Below are 6,953 nucleotides of genomic sequence, written 5' to 3'. Positions count from 1 at the left end.
GGTTGCTATGAGCTTTCCCATGATCTTTGTCTGGTGTGCTTTGCTTGATCCTTGAGTGTGATTGTTGCATTCATACATTCATGCATTCATCTGCATTTATGTCATCAGAAAATCAGAAAATTTTCAAGGAACTTAAAGGCTTTATTTGCAAAATTTTCAGACATGGAAAGACCAAAAAGGCATACAAAGAAGTACAGCTTTAGACAGCCCGATCTGAAAGAGTTAAGGAATCTGACATCTTATGTATTAGATCCCTTGGGTTTCAAAGCTCGGTATGGGAAGCTTCTGCCTCTGTTGACTACTCAGGTTGATGAAGGGTTGATGAGTACTTTGGCACAGTTCTATGATCCTCTGTATCACTGCTTCTCTTTTCTGGACTTTCAGTTGTTGCCTACGCTTGAGGAGTATGCTCATCTTGTGGGTATTCCTATTCTGGATCAGGTGTCGTTCAGTGGCTTAGAGAGTATTCCGACTTCTCGAGAGATCGCAGACTTGTTGCACATAGATGAATCCCTTATTGAAGCGCATATGACCACCAAAGTTGGAATTCAGGGTCTTCCTTCTGATTTCCTCATCGCTCAAGCTACCGTTTATGGGAAGGCCATGAGTGAGGATGCCTTTGAGGCCATATTCGTGTTGCTCATCTATGGTTTGGTATTGTTCCCCAACATCGACAAATTTGTGGATGTGAACGCCATTAGGATCTTTTCTGTTCTTAATCTCGTTCCTACTCTGTTGGGTGATGCATATTTCTCTTTGCATCTGAGGAATGCAAAGGGTGGAGGAGCTATTGTGTGCTGTTTGCCTCTGTTGTATAAGTGGTTTATTTCTCACTTACCACAGACGGTTGCTTTCAAGGAGAACAAGGGATGTCTACGGTGGTCTACGAGACTTATGTCTCTCACTAATGACGATATCTCTTGGTATGATCGCGTGTATGATACAGTTCAGATCATTGGTTATTGTGGTGAATTCCCTAATGTACCTCTTCTTGGTACATGTGGTGGGATCAGCTACAACCCTATCTTAGCACGTCATCAGCTTGGGTTCCCCCTAAAGGATAAACCTCATAACATTCTGTTAGAAGGTGTGTTCTTTCAGGAGGGTAAAGATCCCCAAGGCCTGAAAGCCAGGATGGTCCGCGCTTGGCGCAAGATTCACAAGAAGGGTAGAAATGAGTTGGGTCCGAAGAACTGCATTGCTTTGGAGCCGTATACTTCTTGGGTCAGACAGAGAGCATCAGAGTATCTTATGCCATATGATCATCCGAGACCTACATCGTTGGTTGTGGTTGGGCCTTCAACCCTCCCTAACCAAGGCGTAGAGGAGTTGAGAGACGAAGACCTTTCACGTGCCTGGATCCGTGAAAGAGAAGAGTTGCTTCAACAACTTAAGGAGAAGGACGCTCTGATCGAATTCCTCGAGCATCAGGTGATAGACGATCCGAATGATACCTGGACTTCTCTGCTTCCTCAGTCTTCCAAATTCTGGAAGAGGAAGTATGATAGACTGGCTAAGGAGAAAGCGGATATGGAAGCAGCATATGAGAGAGAGATCAAGAGGCTTTGTGCATCTCGTCTTCCAGCATCTCGAGCTTCTAGGGATCCATAGGATGTTTATTTTCCTTTTCCCTTGTAATAATTGACAATGCTGTACTTCTTTGTCTCGAATATATTTGATGAGATATTTTCCATATGCGATTAAATGCTTTAAATTTCAAAAATTGCAAATAGAACCCTAAAAGTTCCTTGAAATAAAATAAAAACAAAGCATATGCACAAGCATTGCATGCATCATTTTGCATAAGCAGGTGTTGTTCTGGTCTTCTTGTCTGTGGCCTAACTCTGTGCTCTTCATGTATTTTGAAGACAAGCTGACTCATCGGTACTACACCCGAGCTAATTCTGCAAGAGTGATGGATCAACTTGAACAAGAGAACCGAGAGCTGAAGGAAGAGGTCGCTAGACTGAGCGCTCTGATGGAGCAGTTTCTAGCTGCTCAGAATCAACCGTCTCCACCTCCTGCAACTCCTCCCCAGAGGACTGTTATATCTGAAGTAGTCGCGTCAACTGTGCCAGCCGCCAGTGCCCACTTTGTGCCAGTCATGCCAGCCGGGTTTCCGTGGGGTATGCCTCCAGGTTTTATGCCAGATATTCCAGCTCCTACATTTGCTTCCATGCCGACATCTAACCCGGTCCTTGCAATGCCTCTTCCTGTCGTGCATACCATTCCCAGGGTAGACGACACCATCTATCATTCTGAGCCGTCTGAGGGCCCGGATGTCAATGAAAAGATGGATGCGATGAACAACCAATTCCTTGAACTCCGCAAGGAATTGAAGACCCTCCGAGGGAAAGATTTGTTCGGCAAGTCTGCTGTTGAATTATGCTTAGTTCCCGGTGTTAAGATACCCGTCAAGTTCAAAGTTCCTGACTTTGAGAAGTATAAGGGGAACACCTGCCCTCTCAGCCACCTGGTTATGTATGCCAGGAAAATGTCTACTTAGACTGATAATGATCAATTGCTGATTCATTATTTTCAGGATAGTTTGTCTGGTGCAGCTCTTCGGTGGTATATGAGCCTTGATAGCGCAAACATCCGTTCCTTCAACGATCTTGGCGAAGCCTTCGTCAAGCAATACAAATATAATATGGATATGGCTCCTGACCGTGATCAACTCAGAGCCATGTCCCAGAAGGACAAAGAGACATTTAAAGAGTACGCCCAGAGGTGGCGAGAGCTGGCAGCTCAGATTACTCCTCCCCTGGAAGAGAAGGAGATGACTAAGATCTTTCTGAAAACTCTTAGTTCATTTTATTATGAGCGGATGGTCGCTAGTGCTCCCTCTGATTTCACCGAGATGGTGAACATGGGGATGCGATTGGAAGAAGGAGTCCGGGAAGGACGTTTGACTAAGGATGAAGGCTCTTCTAAACGATATGGGGTGTTTAAGAAGAAAGATGGGGAGGCACATGCTGTGCAATCCCATGTTAAACCTAGAAGACCCTCTGCCAAGAGGAAGCCTGTGCGTCATGCCAGCAGTCAGCATCAGGTGGCTCATATAGCACCTGTCTTCAGAGACAACAATCAATATAATCAGCAACAACCTCAGTATCATCAATAGCAACATCGCCCACAGCAACAGGTTTACCAGCCTCGTGGCAGCAGTAATCATGCTAAGTTGAATTATGATAGGAAAAAGATCACTTTCGATCCTATTCCTATGTCATACCCTGAGCTATATCCCTCTTTAATAGAGAGGAAACTGATTACCCCTAGGGATCCTCCAATTGTACCTGCTAACCCGCAGTGGTGGTACAAGCCCGACCAGCATTGTGTTTATCATTCCGGTGCTCCCGGTCACAATATAGAAAACTGCTATCCATTGAAGACTAAGGTTCAAGACCTTATGAGATGCGGCATTCTGAGCTTTGAGGACTCAGGCCCCAATGTTACGAAGAACCCATTGCCCGAGCATGGGAAGTCGGTTAACATGGTCTAGGGTTGCCCTGGAAAATACAAGGTCAAATATGTAAGACATATTCGACAGTCATTGGTTGAGTTGCATCGTCTGCTGTGTGATTACAGTCATATGGAGCACGACCATGACAAATGCCGTATCTGTTCCGTCAATAGATTGGGTTGTCGCCAAGTGCGCAGAGAGCTGCAAGAGCTACTAGATGATGATACTATTGAGATTCTTCAAAATAGAAATGTTGATGAAGATGAACCAGAAGTAAATGTGATTTCTCCTGTGTTCAAGATTCCTGAGCCTGTTGTTGTCGCACCTCGAAAAATGATAATAATGCGATCCCTCGCGATAGGACGCGGAAAAAATGTTGTTCGAAACAGAGTCGCCACCGAACTTTATTCATTCCAATGAAGGAATAGGAAAATATCGAGAAAACCTTTATAGATAAGAATAATGGTCGTCGTAACCATATTCGGGTTCGGGAGTCGATTACGCAAGGGGAAGGTATTAGCACCCCTTACGTCCGTTGTACTCAACGGGAACCTTTTAGTCTGATTTTGCTATTTGACTGTTAATTGACTGTTTATCTGCTTGCTTCGAGTGATTAGAATTGATGATAGATATGGATGAAGACCTCAGGAGGGAAATGGGAGGTTTTTTATTAGTGTGCTCGTGAAGATACAGCAATCTCCTTCCTACGTATCCTTATGGTGCAATAAGGAAATCAGAGCAATCGTAGTTCGGGCTACTACGAATATTTGGGTGTGTTTTGTTTTGATGAACGACTGTGTTAGTCGGCGTTCTAACGGCTAAACGCTGGCTTGTCTACTCTAGCGGGAGGCTTTAGCACAGGTTTGTTGGGCGCATTAGAAAGGATTGACAGTGTTCTTTTGAAAGGGTTTTGGTCACGCGGGGTGACAGGTTGAATTGATGTGTTTGGGTGTGATTGGTTTCGAACGCTCGGGGGCGAGAAGTTAGGTTTGATTTGTTTGAGATGTTTTTGGAGAACGACGAAAGATTGAGCAATGTGGTGTTCACCAATCGTCCAATTCTTTCGAGGAATAATAAGGCGTCCGCCTTCTATTCCTTTTTCATTCAGATTATTTTGAAAGTTTGTTTGTGGATGCTGAATACGCACGGTAGTAAGGCGTACGCCCCCTACTTGCTTATTCAAAGGATAATGAGGCGTACGCCACTTATTCCCTTATCCAAGTTTATTTAGCGTGTTTTAGTCGGAAGTCGATAATTTGTGCAATATGGCGTTCGCCAATTATTCAAATAATCGAGAGATGGCGAGGCGTACGCCTCTCATCTTTTATCATCCGAAGTTTAAATTGTAAAAGATATGTTTTAGATATCGTATTTGATTTGTATTTTGAATCGGTAAGTTGGGATTTGGTATGATTTGTGTTTATTCGATTGTGGTTTTGAATTGATGACAAAGATTCGAGCAATGTGGCATACGCCAATTATTCGAATAATCGAAAGATAGTGAGGCGTACGCCCCCTATCCTCTTTTCATCTGAAATGTGGAATTAAAAGGATTTTAGGATTTGTAATTGATTTAGAAGGGTGATTTGAATTTGTATGATTATTAGGGTTTTATTTGAATGACGAAAATCCGAGCAATATGGCGTATGCCAATTATTCGAATAGTCGAGAGATAGTGAAGCGGAAGCTTACTATTCCCCTTTTCATCCAAAATATTTAAAAGGATTTGGAATTTGTAGAAATGATTTAAAATATTATGATTTGAAGTCTTTGGTTTGAATGATTTGAATTTGGAATTTATATTTGATTTTGCAAAGTGATTTGAAATTGTGTGGTTTAAGATTTAATCGGTTGACAAGAACTCGCGCAATACGGCGTACGCCAATTATTCGAGTAATTGAGAAATAGTGAAGCGTACGCTTCCTATCTCCTTTTCATCCCAAGTTTATGTTTAAAAGAGACTTCTTTTGAAATTGAAGTGGTTTGGAAAAATGGTTTGGATTTGTGTTGATTGAATAAAATGAATTGATTTAGTGTATTATTTCATCTACTCGATTAATCAATAACCAAGTAGGTTTCATTGTAAGGAAGCCCAAGAGTAAGCTATGTGAGGTTGATGGCGATGCTAAGAGCAATCGACTTACAAGGGTGTTTTAAAATGGGCTCGATTTTGAATCGAGAATTGTATGATTTGTGCTTTTTGAAATTGGTTTGAACCATGGTTTTGGAATTAAAATTGAAAGTGATTATGAAATGATGATGAAATAAGTTGGTACATCTTCTTTTAACAAAATTGCCTGATCAAAACCGATTAAATGTATTAATTAAAATTTATTCAACTAAATCAAATGATCAAGTTGATTAAAACTAATTAACTTAATTTGTCAAAATGTAATTACTTGATTAATTTGATTTGAATGGAAATGGAACAAATAACAATCTAAATTGACAATGTTTCCCAAAAAATCGATTTGTACGTGATGACCATAGGATGAATGTCATACGTAAAAGATCATAACACGGTGAAATCGTAAGATTAATTTATTGGAGTTTGGCGGTATAACGACATTGAAATTACCGAATCCGCGTATTAGGTCCCATTTAAAGTGAAATTAAAACTAAACAAATCCACATAAATTTACAGCATTTACATAGTTACATCAATACAATTCCGCACCAATACAACACGACCGAACTGCGCATTTTACACCTAATCGAAACAGCAAAATTGTGCATATTCAATCATAGTGATATGCGGATCCAACACAATGAAAGGCAACAATAATGAAATTCATACCAGATCAATTTTTAATTAAGGCATTAAAACAGAATGGATGAAAGTAAAAGATTAGTTGCAGAAAAAAAAACAGTATGCTCAATTTAAACTATAATCGAAACTTTAACAAACTGTAATTGAAACTTTAGCAAACTGTAATCGAAACGGAACTGGAAATGAAATCCTAAACCAAAAATAGCCAGCCACAGCATCATAAAAAATGCAAAATACAAGCCAAGACAAATACCAATCGGGTGCGACGAAGTTCCGACGGCTTGTGAATGGAAATGGCGTCAACGTTCAAGGTGCTTGCTGAACTCGAAACTCCGTCGTAGATGAAGTGAATCATGTATTCCTTTTAATCTTTCGTCCAAACCATTACCTGCGTAAAAAGGAAATGAACCCAGACAGCCTTGCCGACTCGAAGTCACTTGAAATAGAGTTAGAATAAAGAGGCTACTGTTGTCGATGTTGGTTGTTGAGGGAACGCAGAAGGGTGAGGGATGAAGGCGGATAGCACGCGTTGGTTTGTGATTTCGATTTCGACGGCGGAAAGGGTTTTGGATGAGTTGTGAGCGGACGATGGAGGGTTTGTAAGGTTCGATCTGTAGGTGTGGTATTTAGTAGGGGTGGCAATTGGATCCATTTAGAGAAAATCCATCCAATCCATCCATCAAAAAATCCATCCAATCCATCCACTACATAAAAAATTAA

The sequence above is a fragment of the Lathyrus oleraceus genome, chromosome 6 (genome assembly GCF_024323335.1).
Source record: "Lathyrus oleraceus cultivar Zhongwan6 chromosome 6, CAAS_Psat_ZW6_1.0, whole genome shotgun sequence".
Lineage (NCBI taxonomy): Eukaryota > Viridiplantae > Streptophyta > Magnoliopsida > Fabales > Fabaceae > Lathyrus > Lathyrus oleraceus.
Note: the sequence above shows the minus strand (reverse complement) of the source record.